Source organism: Grammomys surdaster, unplaced genomic scaffold (genome assembly GCF_004785775.1).
Source record: "Grammomys surdaster isolate TR1022 unplaced genomic scaffold, NIH_TR_1.0 278, whole genome shotgun sequence".
In the NCBI taxonomy this organism is placed as follows: Eukaryota; Metazoa; Chordata; class Mammalia; order Rodentia; family Muridae; genus Grammomys; species Grammomys surdaster.
The window spans coordinates 9,071,136-9,094,064 of NW_021604719.1; the positions used below are offsets into that span (position 1 = coordinate 9,071,136).

At 35.2% G+C, this 22,929-nt stretch overlaps 1 pseudogene; it reads right to left on the reverse strand.

Moving 5' to 3' along the window:
• Positions 1-22,113: 22,113 nt before the first annotated feature.
• LOC114629109 lies at positions 22,114-22,341 on the reverse strand (annotated as a pseudogene).
• Positions 22,342-22,929: the final 588 nt, after the last annotated feature.

The following is a 22,929-nucleotide window of genomic DNA, read 5'->3' on the forward strand; positions in this document are numbered from 1 at the left end:
TTTGCCATGCATGTGTTCTTCTCACCCACGTCAGAGGCCAAATGACTATATAGTTTCAAGTTCCTGCACCTTGATATTCAACATGTTGGAAATACTGCACTTATGGATTAGCATCTATTTCTTCATATAGAACTGCTGTTTCTTCCAACTGCTAACAAGATCACCAACACAGACTTATCAAAGTGACCTTACTTCTCTTCTTCTCACTCTGCTTGTCAAGGTTGGACTTGTTTTTAACATGCATGGAATGAATTATAATCCCAAGTACAAGTGAATTTAATCTGTCTTCTCTGTATCAACTCTGCCTAGCTCATTTGTCATGCTCTGCCAGAGCTGTACCTGAAACCATTAAGTGTGTCTGTTAAGTGTGAAGTTGGTTAGTATAACAGTGAGTGAAATAGTTACAGGTCTTTAGCCCTGTGCCCTGATAAATTCTATGATCTGACTCAGATCTCTGGATGAGTGTAGTGGACCTTCTCAGGACAAAATTTTAGTTGTATTAAACGTGAAACATCAGTTCTCTGAATTCCTATTCACTTCATATTTTCATATAGCTTATTTTCTTCAATAGGTTTTCAGTTATTAGCAACTTAATACAGCATTATCAACAAGCTTTTGATACCACATTTAATATCTTTGTTATTCAATTTTGTAGACTTTCAACCATTAATGCACATTTATGAGGAAACGTATTTTCTTATGTAAACCCATACTGATACTTTGATGAAGAAGTAGAAAGGAAGACATGTATACATGTAAGAATATCCACAAATTTTATATGTATATACATATTTATTTTATATATATATATAAAATTTGTCTAGGATTATGTCCATTCTTCTTTGACTAGTATCTCTACAGTTTGTGGCTGTATCAACCCTTCTTGCATCTGTACCATCTGTGCTGTTAGAGAAGGATACTGTGCTTGGAGATAATGCTTGGGTTTGTACTCCATTCCACAGCTATAAACTTTCTTCTAGTCACATACTGCTTCTCTGGTGATTATATTCTCTCAATTCTAAGGTGACATGGTAATCAAATCCACCATAAATTAATACCAGTTTCAAGGTAAAGTGGTAAAGGGACTACTATTTTTCCATTCTGGAAGTAAAGAAACATTAGGCTTTGTGTTGAATTTTGCTACAGAAAATCAGGCATGCATTAGAATTAGAATTCCACTCAAAGAACTGAATACTTGATCAGGTCTAGATTTTATTTATTTTCCAAGAAATTTATGTCATTATTGTACCTTATTAAATGATCCTCTAATGTATCAGATTTTCAGTCCATGAGATAGGTTTATATTAAGCTATCTTCATTGAAGGTATAAAGCTTATGTGTTTAATTTTCAGAACAGAGAGCTACAATTTCAATATTCCCTTCCAACTCAACAACATGAGGTTCTTTAGCACACACATCTACCCCTAACCAAATATATTTCTCCTAATGTCATTTAAGGACTTGAGAGTAAATATCTATGTTGGGAAAAAGTGTCCTACTCATAAATACAATCTGGAAAAGGTAAAATACACATTATAATGCAACTTTTACTTTGCTTGTATTACCTTGTTGAGGTAGATAAAGTTTCTTGAAATAGTGAGAATTGAACATTGCTTTCTACTTTGAATATGTATCTAAATATGCTTGTTTATAATGGGTTTTATGATAATTCCTTTCAGCAGAGTTTATGCCCTAAAGTTAGAGTAACATCCAGCAAAGCTCACAAATTACCTCAAAATATGCTATTCCAAAAGTGGAAATGCGAAAAAAACCTTATGACAAGTGTTAATATACAGCATACAGATACAATAATTCAAACGTTAGAAATTTGTATCTGCAAATGAATCTCTACATATATGTAGACAACATTGAAGATTTGAAAAAGGAGTAGTTTTGGTCCTGTGAAGGCTTGATGCCCCAGTATAGGGGAATGCCAGTGTGGGGAGGCAGGAATGGGTAGATACATGGGGCAACACCCTCATAGAAGCAGGGGGAGGGGGATGAGATAGGAGGTTTCTGGAGGGGAAACCCCAAGAAAGGAGATAATATTTGAAATGTAAATAAAGAAAATATCCAATAAGGAAAACAAAAGAAAAAGGCGTAGTTTAAATAACATTTTTAAATAAATATAGATTCTGATCCTGAGGATTCTGTCAAAACTATGTAACAACACTCTGCACTCTGAATTAACTCATTCCTTATAGAAACATTTGATGAAACTCTCTCTCTCTCTCTCTCTCTCTCTCTCTCTCTCTCACACACACACACACACACACACATACACACACACCCCTTCTGTTAAATAAGGGGGTTTCAAATTTTTTAAAAGAGTATGATGAAAGTACAGAAATAATATTATTTTCTAAGTTTATTTGTATTCAACACTTTTATAAGTTGTATTGAAAATGAAGAGCTAAGTTACTTAGAATTTCTTTCATTTAGATTTAATTAGATATCTCTTCTCAGAATTTATTGTAAACAAAGCAAAACTAAAAATAATAGAATTGGGACACTATCTATTTTAAGTATTGTTGATAACATTTGAGAATATTTTAAGTGTACTAAAAGGAAGATTTATAATGTGCTATGAAACACTGACATTTACAATTTAGTATAAGTATGTTTGTTGCAATATATCATTGATAAGAAACCAAAACCCACAATTTTACTAAAATCTATATTTATGATTAAAAATAAAATTATTAGCAGTAGGGAACCGAGGCTTTTATGGAGCTCTAGAGTACCACAGAATCACTCTAGAGGGCAAAGTCTCACTCCAGAGGTTTATTAAGCCAAGACACAAAGTGCTGCCATTGAGCAGGAAGCAGATACAAAATGGCTGCTCTGTACATGAAGCAGACACAAAATGGCTTCCTGTTAGCAGGAAGCAGAGGCAGCAGTTTGTAGAGCTGGGATTCTGTTTATATAAGGTAAGCAGGACCATGCACACATAGAGGTGGACAGTACAGCAGCTGTGACTGAGTCAGGGTGGTTGGGGAGGAGTGCAGGATGGAAGGATGGCAGAACTCCCTGAAACTTAGTTCTGGATTTAGGCTAAGGTTAGGGCATTAGTAATTTTTCATTTGCTCAACAAGTAGTTTGATTTTAGAAGAGCTAGTAAGAATTGTCTTTAGAGATTGCTGACATGTATCTTGATTTAATTTTTGTTTTTTAAGGTATTTTATGCCTATTATAAAGGAAATATGTAAGCCTATTGTCAAGCAAATGAATTTTAACTGTAAATTATACAGAGGATCACTGCAGGCAGATTGGAGCTAGAAAAATGCAACAAAAAGAAGTCACATGTCCTGTATTCTGCCAGTAGCAGCCAGATTACTACAGACTTTAAAGTCTTTCACAAGTCTTTTTAGGACCTAATTCTGATTTCATTTGAATTTTATAAGTTGAGCTTCTAGGAAGTTTGACAGGAATGCGTGAGCTCTCTCTCCTGTGTACCAAGTTACCATTAGTCTAATGTTTTAAATACCTATTTTGTTTTGAACAAATCTTTCTACTATATAAACAAACTCCTTTCTTCTAACTTCTGACTACTGTTGAAGTTTGCTTCTTGCCACTTTTCTATGCCAGCAATGGATTAGAATAAAAAACAATGTTTTGATTTCTTGGCTGAGTGTGATGTAGGTGGCTCAACATGCGTCCAGGAGCTGATAATGTGGACACATTCCATGGATAGCCTGCCGATACATGGATTTTACTAAAATCAAAGCCAAGATATTTTATTCCTTGTTTATTGAGGGAAAGAGAGCCTTTAAAATCAATCACAAAAGCCTGAGCCTCTAAGGATCTTGTCTGCAAGCACTGAGATTATGTTCAGAGTTATGTCAGGGGATCTGTACTAACAAAGTAATTTCCATGCTTTGATACAGGTCCCTTAACTGGAAAGGATTTGAAAATATAATTTACAACACATGTTGACACATCTTATTAAATTTGTGGGAACAAACCAGCATCTTGAGAGTTTTAAATGATTCTGGAGCATGTGTATGGAGATACACTCTTCACAGTGTACACATGATGGTATTTTAGCAAGAAACATAGTCCCCAAACTACAGAATGATTAAATGCAAATTATAAGTTATGATTATGTCATATACCAACAAGGAATATATATTTTTGAACAAATCCTAAGGAAATTGCAAGCTCCTGGGAGTCCTTCATACTTTTCAAACTACACCTTCCAGGTGTCCAGATCCTTTTATGACAGACTAAATTTGTGACTCCAGTCACTGTAAGCCATCCCCAGAAGCCTCTAAAAACATGGATTAGAGTGATCTTTCAACACCAAGTAAATAACAGGTGGTGATATCTGACAAATTAAATGGTAGCTGCTCAACCATTCACTCCTGTTATTACTGACAATGATGGGGAGTTTATAATTCTGCTTCTGGAGAGATGACATCCTGATGCCCGGACCAAGATGGTCTAGCATACTCCTGTCACACACTGGCAAGGTGAACAAGCATGCAGTCTCCCAAGCTAAATAATGTGTACTCCTTACCTGGTTTGGTATTACTCCTTCCTATAGACTCTTAGATGTATGTGGATAAGAAGGTCATCAGGCTCTTTATATACACAGAAGAACTGCTGGAATATCTCTTGGGAATCATCAAATCATCTGAACTTGAATTTATCAGATGGTAACATCAAGTGAAGTCATGGGCATCTATGTATTTTTATAGCTATGTATTTTTAGAGAAACAGGAATTTTCAAAAACATGAACATGAATGCGTTTGGGGGTTAGAAAAATGTATTTTTTCTCTTTTCTCTTATACAGGTCATATGGGTTCTCATCTCTTTATTTTGGTCATATATTTCTCATTTTAACATATGGCCTAGGGTAATCCCTTGACTCATTTGAAACCATACAATCTCAAAAGCATTGTCGTAAATTCCATTTCCCACCATACTACTATGGTCACTAGAAAAAAGTCTCTAAACAACCTTTTTTTTTTTTAATAGAAGTTAAAAAGAAAAATTTCTGCTTAAACCTGAGCAACAAACATGAGTTCTCTGCCAGCACATAATTAATAAAGCAAGCTACAGTCAAGGTGTGTCATGTTAACTGATTGCTAGCACAAAGTCTACTTTCCAAATCCTCTGCTTGATTATTCTTTTTCCAATATAGCCCTATTCATGCCAATGAATTGGTATGGCCATGTTCCTGGGGTTATGACTATATATTAAAATACTGTTGCCCACATCTGCCTAATGATGAGTGTTGAGAATTGGATTTTCCTCTGTCTTTCAGCCCTTTATATTTTACCCTGTATGGAGTAACTAATGTGGAGTTCATGGGGAAAACAACAAGAGTAAAAGTTTCTTAATGTGAACAATCTACATATTAATTTGAAATTAAGTGTGTAATAAATTCTAGATGTTTGGGTAGCATTACTCACCTGCATTGCTTTTTATGAATGCAGCAGTCATGGTTGTGAACATGGAGCATGTAAACTTTGCATCAGGCACACGGTTGTGCCACCCAGTATCAAGCCAACTTGAAACACCTTAGCTAAGATTGGAGAATATTTGACAGTTACAACAGCTGTTAGACAAAGCAGGTTCCTAGACAGAAAGATTGTTAGAGTAAGAAGATAAGAACACCAGTTGTGAGATTGTATTTTCTAGACATTATGAAAATGACACAACCATGAAGTCTCAATATTATGATTTCTTAACAATTGTTATACAAGTCGATATGCCAACATGGATGGAAGAAAACTTTACAAGGTCCCAGTTCTGGATGATGAAGGATAGGCAATCAATGGCTACTGAGAGAGAGAATCAGATATTTCCAAGGAAAAACCTCTGATAGGTTATTCAATTCTAGGTGGATATACTCAGTGGGATGTGTGTGTGTGTGTGATTAATAATAAATAAGAGATTGTGAATTTGAAACACAGTGGAGAAAAGGAACAGGAAAAGTTGGAAGTGGGGAGAAAGAGGTATAAAATATGTGATTACAGAACTCATTATGGAATTCCTAGAAATATAAAAAATATAGAAAATACAAAATTAGAAATGAAAAACTAAAAGAATGATTTTTAAATATTTTTATTCTATGGGCTGATGAGAAAGCTCAGAGGTTAAGAGCACAGGCTGCTCTTCCAGAGAACACAGGATTAGTGCTCAGAACCCATAGGGTGTCTCACTACCCTGTAACTTCAGTTCTAAGGAACCTCTTTTGAACCTCTGCATGCATATGATGCACATAATTGCATTCAGACTAAATACATATACAAAATAGAATATATATCAACAAAATTGTAAAACTAAAAACATTAGTCTATGGTTCTTGTGGAGATAATTGCCAGGTAAAGTGAGTTAATCTTCTTTAATACCCAAACAATGACAATATCAAGAGACACAGTAACATGGGATCATGTATTTAAGTAGGAGTGAGAATAAGGCCCAGGAGTCATTAGAAGGGAGAGGGAGAAGAAGGAGAGTATATATGTGACTACAGTTCTCATGCAAGAAATTAATAAAAAGACTACCAACTTGAGAAATAGATTATTGGAAGTATTCCAGAGAAGGTCATGAAGTACAAAAGGGAAGGTGAAAAGTAATATAACTTTGTTTCAGTTAAAATCATATTTTGAAATAAAAAAAATAAAAATTAATATTTGAGTTGCTGACTTGAATTTTATTAAAGTAGTTTAAATTCACTTTTAAAAAAGTGTTAGAGTAAGATCAATATTGAAGAATATAACAACAAATTCTTTCATTGATTACTACCAGTAAGTGTTTAATAGATATGCTTATTCTTGTGTCTATATAGGTAGGATAGTGTATTAGTTCTCAGGGGTTTCTGAGTAGAATATCTAAGAAGTTTTGTCCTAGAGTGGCTGTATGAACAAAGCAGAGGGCAAATCACACAGCTAAACATGTGCTAAACATGTTCTTTATGCTTACTTATAGTCAGTGACTATTAAATAATTCTCATGTAGTACAGAACACTTACATTTGCTCTATGAAATAGCAAGAATTTTTTTCTGTAATATCAGCCCTTATAGTACTCTCTGTCTCATTACAAGACCAAAATGCCCTAGGTGGGTTTTCCACAGTAAGCCTGCAATATATTTGTGAAAAGTTGATTGACCTTTCTCCTATTGCATGTTTGTTTTACACAATCCTTTAATTTGTAAATAATTATAGGACTACATTGTTTTGGTAACACTAAAGCCCCAAGGGTTAATTTCTTACTTTGGAGCTTACTTCTACTGTTTTTTAAACTTTTCTTCTGGATCAGAAGGAAAAGTAAATACACATTTATCATCATAAACCAAATATAACATGTAAAATGATTGAAAGTGTATACTATATAAATAATTAATAGGTTGCATTATTTTTAATAACATAGACTTTATTATTCTATTCTTATATTTGTTTCATTAATTTCTTCTTTGTCTTGTTATCCTTAGATCTCACATAATTAGAAATTACTTATAATTATATACATATAAAATCCCACATACACACACATATACATATATAAATATATATATACCTACTTGTATGCACATATACATATACACAGATACTCATACACATGATAAACACACACAATCACATATATATATATATATATATATATATATATATATAATCACTTGCTTTGATTATTATGAATTAAAAGAAAAAAATACTGGTGTGTTTGAGTGTTAAGTCTCTCCCAGTCTAGAAGAGGGGCCCACTCCTTGAGGTCTGAAATTACATACAGGTGTTTGTGATATATCCAACATAGGATCTGGAAATTGACCTAAAGTTTGAAGGAAGAACATTTCATGCTCTTTATTGTTGAGCCACATTGCCACTCTGAAAATCTAACTTTCTAATACATCAAAAACTCATCCTAGTTTTCAATTTGTAGATACCTTCGCCCTTTATACTCTTTCTAAGGAGCTGAAAATAAGCCACATCTCAGCATCTGCTTTATAGGTACCAGCCTAAACCTGATGCCACAAGGAGACACGTATGCTGCATAATGATTTATATACCGTGAATTTCAGTGCTTGATTTTTTTCATATAACTTTGATTTCATTTTCAACATTTTAAATATGAAGACAATTTTTCCACAGAGCACAATTTTTTTCTTAAATTTTTAAATGAAAATGCAAGTAGTTCTTTGAAGAACAAATACAAATAAAGACATGGGAAATGAATTTTACAAAAAAAGATACAGTCTTTTACAAAGAATAATTGCTGTCATACAGAGAAAATATATGTTTAAATGTCACCCACTTTAATGGTTCTTGTGAATTAAAAGAAAACAACAAAACAAAACAAAACAAAACTAAATAAAATCCAAACAAAACCAAATGCTGGTATTGCCTTATTTTCTACTTTCAAGTAAATGTTCTTGGCTGGATAAAACTTACAAAACCTTTGATTGTGAAAAATATTCATTTTTATAAGACAAATCCCTAATTATGCTTTCTTCTTCTTAAAAAATAAAATGGAAATCCTGGGGCCTGGAGGGATGGCTGTGATCAAGAGCACTGACTGTTCTTCCAGAGGTCCTGAGTTTAATTCTCAGCAACCATATCATGCCTCACAACCATCTATAATGGAATCTGATGTCCTCTTCTGGTGTGTCTGAAGACTAAATAAATAAATAAATAAATCTTTAAAAAAAAATCTGTGTTCTGCTACCCAGAAATTTAACAAAATATGAAAATCCTGAACATGAATTATGTTTACAACAAAATTAAAAGAATAGATAAAATGATGTTTAATCATCTTAAGACTTTAAAATTATTTTTGAAATTCTTATGCAATAATTTTTGATGTTCTTTCATTTGTTCTTTCAATGACTTAAATTTTTCTGGTAAGGGGGATTCTTAATTCAGAAAACTCTTTCATAATATCTGCTTCAAATATTGTTTCCATCTCATGAAGCAGGCTTTAAATCCAATTTTAAAAATTCTTGGTTACTGTAGAGCCCACATTCAGCAGAAAGACAGAAATTCAAGTGAGGGAGGAGGTTGCCATCCCACAGTTAAAACTTTGACTCATAATTGTTCCTGTCTGAAAGAACTGCAGGGACAAAATGGAGAAGAGCCTGAGGAAAAGGAGGTCCAGTGACAGGCCCAAAAAGGGATCCAGCTCAAGGTGGGACCCCAAGACCTGACACTATTATTGAGGCTATCAAGACTCAGAAAAAGAGGCCTGTCATGCGTGTCCTTTGACCCAACAAGCAGCTGAAAGAGTCAGATGCAGATATTTGCACCCAACCAATGGACAGAAGCTTCTGAGCCCTGTGGACTGAATTAGGGAAAATCTGGAAGAAGCTGAGGAGGAGGGTGTCCCTGTAGGAGGACCAGCAGTCTCACCCTGAATCTCGAGATTTCTCAGACACTGGACCACCAACCAGGCAGCATACACCAGCTGATATGAGGCCCCCAACACATATACAGCAGAGGACTGCTGTTCGGTTTAGTCAGAGAAGATGCACCTAACCCTCAAGAGACTGGAAGCCCCAGAGAGTGGGGAGGTCTGGTGGGGTGGGGTTTGGGGGCATGGAGACAGGAAGGGGTGGTGAGGGAGTGGGGAGGAGGTATGATATATAGAACAGTCAGAGGGTGGACCAGGAAGGGGATAAAATCTAGAGTATAAAAAACAAAATCAAATAAAATTTAAAAAGAAAAAAAAGAAAGAAATTCCTTGGTTACTCTCATAGTATTTATGCCACTATTGCCAGAAGGTAGGTCATTGAAGATCACAGGCTTCACAGGTGATGTTTATATAGCTATATTTCTCCTCTGATAAGATATAGAGTGCCTTTCTGAGCTATTAATGCTAGTCAACAGTGTGAAGCTTCTAGTTGAGCACCAGCTTGACGTTGTCTTGTCACATAACGTAAGTATTGTCCTCAACAATAGGGCCTTACTATCAGATGGCTCAGACCAATCAGTAGCTTTTACCATAATCTGTGATGTTTGATGAGGAGGTGTGTTCAAAAACTCCTTGGCCCTACAATGCAGCATAGCTAAGAATCTGTGACCATATGGGTCATGAATCAACTTGGAAAAACTCCTATAGGAACAAAGCAATGGGATGATTCCTAATGACAGATTGCTATGCTTACAGATCAGCATCTCATTTAACTTTCGTCAGAGACACTGCTTCTGGTATGTGATAGAAAGTAGCACTTAGGCCCACAACTGGACAATGTGAAGTCAATGAGAGGCTTCGGAGCACTCATTTCTAAACTAAATAAGTTGTCTTCATCAAACCCTTCCCTCTGGTGGCTCAGAGTTCTACATAGAAGAAAAGGTGAAAAAGTGAAAAGATTGCAAGGACCAAATGTAGTAGATGACTACATAGAAACAGGAATTTCCAGACATTACAGGACTGATGCACATATGAACTCTCAGAGACTGGAAGAACCCATAGGACATGCACATGTCAGAACAGGACAGGGTCCCAGGAAGGAGAATGAGATATGAACACAGGATCCCACACAACCAAGAAGTTATTGGCAATTTACACCTACTGACAAAAAGTAACAGCTTTCTTCAATGGAATAACCATATGTCAACCACACTCTAGGGCAGACACCATGTCAGAAATATTTAGTCCCCTAAAAATTGAACTATATGTCTTGTTTCTATTTTTGATATTTTGTTTTTTTTTGTTTTATTTGGCATCTTTTGTCTTATTTGGTTTTATTTATTAATTTTGATTTTAATTAGGAGAGTTTTTTTTGTTTATTTTCCAGAAAAGGATATGCAGAGAAAAGAATGTGAATTTAATAGAGAGGTAGGGAAACCTGGGAGAAGATGAATGAGGGAAAGAGCATGAATAAAATATATTGTGTCGCAGCACTACTCGTGCCTAGGGATTGCAGGCGGGCGTGCTGGGATGGGGGTGGTGGCAGGCATGGGAAAGGGCGGTCACGGGCCGCCCGGGCAGGAGGAGGAGCGCAGCTGTGGCGGCAGCGGGCTTCCGCTCCAGGCCAGGCCCGCAGCTGTGAACTAGGGAACAGCATACTTTTCAGTCGTGCAGAGCAGGACCTCCACCCCAGCCTCCAAATGCGGGAGAGTGTTACCAGCTCTTTCAGTTCCCTCTGGGGGGGGGGTAGCTTGTGAGAGCCCAAAGAAGAAAAGTGTTACAGCTCTCTCAGTTTGCTCTGCCCACTAAGAAGAGAGGAGAGAGGAGAGTTGTCCTTTGAAATGCGCAGGATAGCCAGCGACTGGCAAGGGATCACAAAAGCACTCCGACAGCGGGGAGGTCTTACACCACACAGCAGTACTTTACTTTGAGCTCTGGATACATATATATATATACAGTTTTGGGGGAGAACAGGTAACCTCTATTGGTTTGGCTTGAGGGCTTGGGGATGCCTTATTTGCATGGAGGTGTTATTCTTATGTGGTAAAGGCCAGGAACCTCTTTGTGGGAAGCGGAAGCTAAGAGAGCCATATATGGCCTGGGAAATTCGAAGCAACCTCTCGTCCTGCTGGCCCTCTTCAGGCCAAGGTTTCTGGGGCTTTAAAGATTTCTACCATCAGGATATATAAATCTATATTAATAATCTTTTGTCAAAGGACTACCCCTGTGTGAATTAATTATGACTTGAGAAAAATTTAAAAAAAAGAAAAGAAAAGAAAAAAAGAATTGCTAATAAAAAAAAAGATTTCTACCAATCTTTCTGGCTTTCTCATAGCCTACTCCCCCACAATATTATATACAAATTATAAATAAAAGTTACAGAGCATGGTGGCTGGAGAGATGGCTCAGTGGTTAAGAGTACTAGATACTCTTCCAAAGACTCAGGTTCAAATCCTCGGATCCACATGGCAATTCACAACTGTCTGTAACTTTTCTTCCTGGAGATCTGTCATGCTGATACATACATACAAGGAGGCAAAACATCAAAGTAAATAAATTTTAAAATAAGAACATATTAAGCATGTTTTAAAACAGCCTCTGAGAAAGTCTATAGGGCTATTATCTTGATTAGCAGATGTGAGAGAGTTCATATCCCTTTGGATGGTACCATCCCTGGATTGATGGCCTTCTTGGGAAGAAAGACAAAACGCAATGTTCCTTCATGGTTTCTGCTTGAGTTCCCACCTCTACATTCCTATCTTTAGTTCTTTCTCTGACGTCCCTCAGCGATGAGTATGACTTGAGAGTTTTAAGATACAATAAACCCTTTCCTCCCAAAGTTTCTTTGGGACAGACTCTTTTATTACAGTAATAGAATTTCTAATGAAGACAAATGTCTTTATCCTTTCTTGGCTGCCAGAGAACTAGCAGTCAATGAAAATAAAAACATAAATAGGCTGAGAAAAATTAACACAGAACAATGTTATGTCTTTGAAACTCAATTTAAACTGTGAAATCATTTTATCTATGTGTCTACTCAGAAACACGTACAAAAGTAGAAACAAATTTTGGAGGGGAATTCTACATATGAAATGATCTGAAATCTTGTCTACAATCCTCAGATGTATGTCATAGACAGGATTACTATTTCAACATAATACTTAGGTTCAATTTTGGCTAATATATATCTTTAGGCTTTACTGTCATTAATTAAAATACATCAGTAGCTCATAAACAGAGTCTGAAATTACATCTCCACTATAATGTTAAGAAATCTACAAAGTATATATTTGTTGATAACTTGCTTTTTATTGAATTGAAACATTTATATGTATGAAGTTAATTCAATCATTTTGAAGGAACATGTGAAGTGTGCCTACATGTTAGTATAAATCAGAAAGGTTACCTATTTCCTACGTTTACTTTGAAATAATAATAAGATAAAATTTTTAGTATTTATTTTATTCCTAATTAACTATATCACAGTCTTGACAAAATGATTTCAAAGAAACCAATGTAGATATATTTAAATGATGTGTTTGTAAAACATACAGGAATACAGGATAACAAGAAAAAAAATTCAGTTATGCAGGGTTTAGCCTTATACTTGTAAAGTTATTCTTGTCACTGATGGATAAATCCATGGAAAATCTCAAGTTAAGACTGGAGACAGAGATGATCACAATGACAAGTTACTCATAATTCAGTAAGTATTTCCTATGCTTTTCCTTTGTTTATTTAACTAAGTCCAGACAAAACATATGTATATTTGATTAATGCAAAATAGAATCTGCCATTCTTAACTTCTTATGTCATTTGTATGTATTTTCTCCCTTCACATATGCTACTATTCTCTAAAGTATTCTATGGAACATGAATTGCTGAGAAAACAAGAGTTGTTAAAAATTTTAAAATCAGGTTTATACAAGTCAGATACTATAAATGTTGCTTTTATTGTCTCAAATGAAGGGATGAGGTGAGGAGGTGAGAGAAATGCACAAGCTGTGACAATGCACAGCTTGGACTGAGTCCAGAGTGTTTCTCTCTCTGTTCAACCTATCTTTAGACCAAGACTTTGAAGTACCTAGCCTCTGTACAAGCTAATCTCCAAGTTTACTCATTCAATCTGGCTTCTCACAGCTTCTGAGTAAATTTCTCTACTTGGCTTAATACTCGCTTTGGCAATATGTTCTAACCTTCTGGCATTTTTTTTTTTTACTGTACTGTGACATGGGGATAGCAGAGATAAACTCTCAGCCATGTTTCCTTCATTACAACAATTGGTAGTTAGTTCCCAAAACTTTGGATGCTGCTGATGGTCCCTGTGGATGTGGCTGGGCACTTCTTATGTAAAAGTTCTACTAATAAGAGATTTCATATATTTCCTGGTAGGGATACTTTAGTGCAGCTTGCAAGAATATCTTAGAATCTGTATCTATAGAGGTATTTGTATTGTTTGAAGGCCCAACAGTAAACACAGACCTGTGATAGAGAAAGTCTACGAGTTTTATGGTAGAAGATGGTTTTCAAATCATTTATCAAGTTAATTCAGAGACTGGAGAATCAACTGATAGAATGACAAAAATATTCTTGCTGTATTTGTTTCCAAAACTATAATCTAGCACTTATTCCTACATAGCTTGCAGTATGTCCTTTTACCCAGAAGTTTACTCTCTGAAGTTTATATATTTGATATTTAAGATGGACATACATTTTGATATGAATCTTTTCAATTATATAATGTGTATATACAAGCAGGAGCAAAGCAGTTTGTGTATAAGTACATTCAAAGATACATATAGATAAAACCAGAGAGGAGAAAACAATTTATAATACAAGAGTACATCAATAAGTTAAGAGTCTCTCAGAGAATAGAAAGTTGTATGTGAGTTAGAAAAAAACTAGTGTGACTGAAGATATATATATATATATATATATATATATATATATATATATATCATTCAACACAATCATTCAACACTTCACAAAAGCAAATTCTGTATAATATTACCACAGTGCCTTTGATGCATTTATTGACTATTTTTGGTTACTTTATTGGTGAAACACAGACTTCTAAGACCAATCAAGTCTAGAAGGATAGAGATCATTCTCTAATAGCAGCAGAGGCTAGATACTGTCTTCTTCTCTAAGCCACCATTTCCATTAGTAGCACCAAGTTTATGCATGCATGTTCTTTTAATGTTGGAAAGTTCAATTTTGTCTTCTATGTTCAAAGATCATGATAGAGTCTGCTTCCTTGTTGCATTGAATGAAAAATATATTAAAGATAGACTCATATATCCAATTTTCTAATCACTATTATTAGTAATTTCCAACGTGGTATGGCTGGACCCATTAAGTGTTAAGCAGCTGTAATATGCTTTCCTTGATTAGGACACAATAGGTGAGATTGTACAGTGGCAGTATTTTGTGGATTTTAAGTCAAAGTGACCTGGTTCTATAAATGATAAGAAAAAGAGGAATAAGAACTTGATAATGTGGAGCTATTTTATTGTTGGAACATTCACATTTGGGAGTTCTCAGTGCTTTATAGGCAAAGCTATCACCTTCCTCAGGTAGCCATAATTATTTTCAAGTCTGCATCCTGGTCATCAGGTATTTGAGGGAAATGTCATAACTAATACCATTTCAATTGTATATAGTTATAGACTTTCTCCACTTTATTTCTTAGCATCATATTCCTTTCCTCAACTTCACCATAACTTTGAAAGTGATGATTATGGTTATAATGTGGGTGTTTGAAAGACTGTTCCTTATTGTCTTATGTCATTCATAGTCTGAGCAAAGAATAATCTTCTTTTTTGATAGCTGTTATTTAATAAAATCCTATAAAGCAATGATTGGGGAGAATTGATATTAATTATGGAATAAATTATATTCTGGAAAAACTAAAAGCTTTAAACTTATAGTTTGCAATATTTCTGAGCCATTTGTATAAATACTTTGTTGTTATGGTGTGAAGTGTTCAAACAGCTCTCTAGGAGATCATTGTAATGGTCTAGGGAATGATTGCAGAGGGAGATGTCGTGGACCTTCTGGTGTACGTTTTTGTCAGATCACTATGCAAATGAAGGGATTCTTTTAGCACATTCTCTGTTATTACACTTGGTTTAAGAGAGAGACATTCGCTAAGTTCTATTCAAATTCCTGCTGTTACTACTCACCACAATTTGACAGAGAATCTGAGGTGATGGTAGCCATACAATAGACTAAAACTATGACCTAAGTCAGCCTTTCTGCATTTTCAAATCAGCAGGAATAGACATTTAACTGCAGCATTCAAGTCTAGGTAGCATATCACCATACCTCATTTCAAGTTACAAGTGGTTTAATTACAGTCTTGAAATTAAATAATAAGTGCAACCATTGACTGTTACAGGTAAATGGGCATCTTCTTTCACACACTGTTGGCTGACTGAACTCATTCACCTATACTTTGACCATAACAAAGGATATAGAAGACAAAAATACAGTGAAATGTGTATATTCTGACCCAATGATTGTTCCTTTCCACAGCCTTTGCCTTCTTTTGTTCATTCAAGGTAGTGTGCAACAATGTTGCACATGGAAGATTTGAAGAGGAAGTAAGCTTCTGATACTTGCCACAGAGTATCCAGTCCAAGAGACCTTGCATTTTATGCTTACTTGTTTAAATATTTCAGAAATATTAATTTTTGTCTTATTCAAAAAAGAAAAAAATCAACATTTTCAAATTGATTAAAAAAGAATTTATTAAGAAAGTTAATTTTGTTTTGTATAAGAAAACAAACTCAACAAGAATGGAGTGAAAAGAATAGGTCTATACTAATACCTGAGGACGTTTTAAATAAATATGTCATGCAAATTGAATTTTGGATGCTCTTACATGTGCAGAGCACCATATAAATTCACAAAATAACTTCCCAGATAAGATAATAGGAATTAAGAAATATATAGATTTCATAGAAGCAACATAGTAAGCAACTGTGACAAATGAATACCTGAAGAACCATGATGTGCCTAAATCAGAGGCAAGAGCCTCATATCTCATTGTCCTAGTAATAACTTTATTGTCCTTAACTCTAAAAGAATGATCTAAGCCTCTAACAAAGGCAGAGAACCTGGAGTTTAGTGAATTTGAATTCTTGGTAATGGAAGGCAAGTACATTTATCCCATTGTTACCTCCCACAAAGATGTAATGTTTATTGTACTAGAAAACAAGCAAAATTGTAGTCTGATTCACACAGTAAAATTGTCCCCATCATTTAAATCTGTTCATTGACAACTCCATGAATATCTAGTATCAAAACCATTAGTATCTTTTATTCTAGGATGTGCAGAAATGTGACAGACATAAAGAGCATTGACTTCCAATTTACTTCCATAAGTATGAATATTTGAGTTACTATACAGAATTCAAATTGAACATTTTTATTTCTACAGATAAAAGTGGGAAGTATTTCTGAAGACAATTATCATTATACTTGAAATCCCATTTCAACAGCAATTAAGTAATTATAATAATTATCTGAATAACATGTGACCTAAAACTGTGAGAACAAATAAACGTTGGTGAATAAAACAACAGTCACAAAAAGCACTTTCAGAGTTTTAAAACAATGCAACCACCAAATAGTTGTTCACATATGCTTATTATTTTGAAAGTATTTTTATTTTTTAATTGTGTGTATACGTGTGTGGAAGAGAGGTTGTACTGGTGATTTTAGAGTCCATGATGGCGAGAATAAAACATAGGATATCCTGGCTCTGGGGTTAAAGGTGAGTAGGAGTTGCTCAACTTGGGTGCTGGTAAATGAACTTGAGTAGCCTCAAGAGCAATGCATTCTATTACTCATTGGGCCATCTCCCCAGACCCAATGTTTAATAATTGTTATAAAGTGTTTATAAATTGTTTTATAAGATGATTTAGATTAATGTTGGTGAAATATGGCACATGGATTAAATCTGGCCTACCACCAGATTTTGAAGGCAAAATATGATTGGAATGCAAAACTAGAAACCAAGTCAGGGTGCCCACATACTGATAAAAGTATCCTCCTCTAGTCCAGTTCTTATTGTGCTTAATTAGCTGGTCACCTTCACAACTCCCCATTGCAAATCATTTGTAACTCATTTTTATAATTACTTTTGGGCTAGAATCACTGAGTTTGTAGAACTCAGTGATTCTATATACTCATAATGGGTAATATGTTATTACCTAGCAGTATACAGAAGCTTAAGACTCTGCATTTTGATTACAGAAGAGAACCTATGATACTTTAAATAAGACATTTTGTCAAAGATGAGCCTTGACACCCAGGTAAGCTGAGATGGGATGCAGTGTCTGATGGACCAAAAGCTGATGGCCTCTGGCAATTAATGCTTGCTATTCTGGAACCAGAGCTGGTGGCTTCTGGCAATGGATTCCTGCTGATAGTAGCAAAGGATTAGAAAAATAAATTTGGCTGACTGTGATCATTGGGTCCCTGAGGAGTTAGAGAAAGAACTGAGGGAGCTGAAGGGGTTTGCAATTCCATAGAAAGAACAACATCAACCAACCTGACATGCCAGAGCTCCCAGAGTCTAACCCACCAACCAAAGAGTATACATGGAAGGGCTCATGGCTCCAGCCTCAGAGGATGGCTTTGCAGGGCATCAATGGGATGAGATGCCTTTGATCCTGTGAAGGCTTGATGCCCCAGTGCAGGGGAATGCTAGGGCAAGGAGGTGGGAGTTAGTGGGTGGGTAGGTAGGGGAATACCCTCATAGAAGCAGGGGGAGGGGAAATGGGATAGGAAGTTTGGTGGGGGCAGGGAAATCGGGAAAGAGGATAACATTTGAAATGTAAAATCCAATAAAAAAAGAAAAGAAAAGAAAATAAAGAAAAAGAAACTTAACTCTTTAGGGCTCTTTAACTCAGGAGCCACTTACCAGCCAGCCAGAGAGAGGAGGGGTGCCTATTAACGCTTCATGAGCCAGACAAAAGGAAAAGAAAGACACACACACACACACACACACACACACACACACACACACCTTTGGTTGAAGCAGAAAAGGTCTACAATGAGCTTTTCTTTTTACTTTTAACTTTTTGTAGCTTTTTAAATAGTTCTTTACTTTAAAAAATTACATGTAAGAAAAAAATGCCTAATAAAATGTTACATAAGAGGAAGTTACAGCAGTGTGCTGATTATAAGTTTGAAACAGTGTTTCATTTTATAAGACCATTGAAAGTTCAAAGTAAGTTTTGCATGGCTTTGCTTTATCATAGTAAATACATGCGAATTCATTCTTGAACTGGTCCTAGAATGAATGTTTTTCCTTGGTCGTTAATTTGTTCTAAGCCTATTTTTCTTCCTAGGGCTACTTACATGTTTGTGGTGCATGAAAGTTCACTCTACAACTTTTCATGCAGCCTTTACTCACTATTCTATGAGGAGCGGGAACATTCTACTCTTGATTCTAACTTTATTATATCTTTCTGGAAAAACAACTAAAACTATTTTCATAAACTTTCGATCAATTATTCGAACTTCCTAAAACGATTTGGATCAATCAGGAATTCACTAAAACCATTAATGCATCTAAACTGCATTAATTCATGAACATTCATCTACGTGTTGATCTGCAGAAAATTTGCCCGGCATCGTGGGCTAAAACCAAAGAATCTATAGGCAAGGAGGGTTTTCCCACACCATGCCAGATAAATGAGGACTATAATATGGAAAGGTGTATCAGCAGGCAGGAGGCTATCCTGGGATGCAGTCTCTGAGGTCCTCCTGTCTTCAAAGCACACCATAGTAGTCATGCAAAGCAGTGGGCCATCTCCAGAGTGCTCACTTGCCTGCCACAGCCTTCCCTGTATGGCTGGGGTTAATATTTGGACAAGGTTTTGTTTTCATTAACATTGTGTTCATTCACACCTTGATATAAAATGACTGCGTATCTTAGCCAACTCTCAGAGCTTCTCATTGCAATTTCCTCAGGAATTCAGGTTATTTTATTTCAGCCAGCACTGAGGTTTCTGTTTTTATGTACATATTTAGAAAACTATTGATGTTTTAGTTAAATTATCCAGTTATTCTAAACCTTTTCTGAATTTGACTTGTCTGATCGAGGTTAGCAAGCTGCCTCTATGAAACAGATGCTTTTACTGATACTCAAGTGCACAAGGTTAGTTTCTAGCAGTTCATTTCAAAATCTCTATGCCTTGAGGGAATGGGGGAAGTGAGAGCTTCTGAACCATCTGAAATCAGCTGTAAAATGGGTTACAGGTAGAATTACAGGAATCCTTCTGGATAAGTGTCACTTTCTGGAATGTGTATCTACCAACTTATACTAATAACAAAGTTGAAATTTCTGACATATTACACTGGAATTTCAAAATGTATTGATGAACTTCACATTTGACAGACTGGACAATTTTGGTATAGTCTTTCTTCAGAATATATTAATGTATGGTCCTGTGGAATTCTTGTATCAAATGAACACAATTGGTCCAGTTGTTTAACCTTCCTTCCAGTCTGACTTTTTCATTTTCATTAGTCCTGTGCTAAGCAGATGCAGGATTGAAGGATGTCTTCTTAGATTTCAATTAACTCTTAGTGCCCTGTCCCAACAGCTTAGAGATATCCCGCTGGAAGTTCTTCTAATTTAATTTCAAAGGTCCTAATAATCTGTTAATTACATTAATAACATCGTCAGTATTCTAAAATGGACAATATTGATTGCATTTAATGTCATCATTGTTTTCCTTAGGATACAAACTCTAATTTTGTTCTTGTTGAGAATCTGTGTTGAGATCTTGTGCCAGCTGTGAGCATGAATAATGTTTTCTTATCTACAAAGTGTAATGAGTCCTGAATTCAAAGTCAGAAATATTCGACCTTAGATTTTGAAGCTAAGTAATTTTAATGTAATTCAACACCAGGGTACAATATATTTTATATTTAAAAACCTAGGGAAGAAAAGTCTATATTAATAGTATTAAATGATCCCAGAAATATAGGAGACATAAGTTTTTAAAGTTATAAAATGAAATGCTGATTCTCTGAGAACATAAATATGCATGAGTAAAGTCTAATGCAAAGACAGTTAAGTCAGACAAGCACTGGCAAAGCTTTGAGAAAATGAGAGAGTCCAGACACTACTTCAGTTGTGATTTTTAGGATATAATTTTGAAAATCATAGATTTACAGACTGATTCTATTCTAACAATGAAAGTCTAGGATTATTTATGGCGAAGTCTGTTTCTAAAAAAAAAAACTTGCCAGACAAAGCATACAAAAATAACCATTTGAAGCAACCAGAGCACTAGCAATGGATAAAGAGTATGAAACCAGAAGAGTGTGACGGCCAGGAGAAGGGATCCAAGGACATTAGTTTAACATTCCACAGAGAGTTTCCCTAGAGCAAATCGTTATTCAAAAAGTATAATTCAAAGATGAGACTTCTAGAAACTTATAGAACATTAGTAAATAGCATATATCTTAAGAAAAAAATACTGGATTTCAAGACACATTTTGGTGGAAAAAATCTTATTTAATGTCCCTAGATTTTGGTTGGGTTGTCCAACTTCCTACATTATAAAAGTAAAGATTTGGGAAATGATCTTGCAAAACTTTTTTTTTTTTGCTTACAATCATTCATAGAAAATTTATTTATAGCAATCCCCAAGTTGGACAAAGCAAAATGCTCTTCAATAAGCGAACAGCTATACAAAATATGGTGCATTCACACCAGTCAGCAGTGAACACATGCAATGACTAGAATAGAACGCAAGGGTATTACACTGAGTGAAAAACATCTCCAATACTTATTTCTTATATGCTTCTATTCTCAAAACTATAGAGCTGGAGAGGAGTTGGCTAGAGTGGTAGTCTGGTAGAGGACACGGTAGCTGGATGAGTATAAACCAACAAGACCTCTGAGGTACTAAGCTAGTTCTATGTATTGGTCGCATATAATCACATAAATCTGAACACATGATAAAATAGCACAAATCTACATATATACTGTTCCAAGGACCAAGTTCTTGCTTTTGATATATTGCATTATATGTTCTATATAAGCACTGAGAAAAACGGGAGTTTAGTGTGTAGAATGTATGTTTATATTAGCTTTACAACTTCATACACTATCTGAATTATCTCAGAACAAAAATTTAAAAGTGAAACTTGGGTACTATGCAATAAGCTTCCAAAATACTACCATGAGAAAATGCCTTATCTACTAAATCTTGTGACTGAAGAAAGCACATCATTTTGATTCACATCTTCTTGTTTGTGGTTTATAGACGGAAACAAGTTTGTAGAAACCTTAGCTGATGCTTACAATCTTCTAGTTGAGAAATTTTACTATTACTACTAGTATAACACAAAACTATTGTTTTGTAAATGTATATAAAATTAACATATTTAAAATGTACCCAGATTTTACTCTATGTTGCTTTCTCAGAAATTGAATTCACTCCATATTTTTGTCTAAATTCAAAGACCTAAGTTTCAATAAAAGTAGTACAAATCTTTTCAAGCTATTCAATATAGCATGATTTCATTTCTGATACACTAATCAACAACACAGCAACACAAAAGAAACTCAGAAGCCATTAATGAATAAAGCATAATTTCTTAAAAGAATAAAATGCATAGACAATGTTTTAATACTCCATAATATAAACTGATATATACAAAGTGTTTTTATGATCTGTTATGACTTAAGTTAACACATCATAAATTCTCAAGCACATATTGATACCTAACCTTTGCTCTTCTTCAGAATTTGCTGCAGCCAGTACATGACCCTTTTTGATAACTCCAGATTTACTTTCAAAAGCATTGTCATGGACTCTCCTGCCAATTTCTGAAAACTGAGTAGGCAATTCAAATGGATCAGGAGGTCACAGCAAGTCTTGAAGGTACACTTGAGGAAGGTACAGGGTGCCTTGCGCTTTATCCACCTTGAGACTGTGGTGGAGAGCACCATATTGGCTCACTTCCCTCAGCCCTGGCTTCCCTCAAAACTTTTTATTTTGGAGATTATAAAGTAATTGTAACATTTCTATCATCGCTTTCCTCCTTCAAACCCTTCCAAATACCTTTCCTCCAAATCCATAGCTTCTTTTCTTTTTTCACTAACTGTTTTTACATGTATAAATGTGCACACACGTGTGTGTGAGTATACAATATATACGTATATATATTATATATATATGTATATATATATATATGTATATGTATGTATGTATGTATGTATGTATGTATCACTGGTTCAATGCATATAATGTTCTTTGTATGTGTGTTTCCAGGGCTGACTTGCAATAGAAAATCAATGAATATTCTCTTCCCTAGGGAAGATCTCCTCTCCATTTCCCAGTTCTCCTCCATTGCTTATAGTTATTTGAGTTGCAGTATCGTGAGCCTTTCCCTATCGGTTTATCATATCCACTGGTATCAACTCTTTTCAGCTCACACTTAGGCAGCAATATTAGTGAGCTTTTATGGGTGGAAGTTTTGCTGTAACCTGTAGACACTTTCTCACAGCAAACACCATGATCCTATGGTTCTTACAATA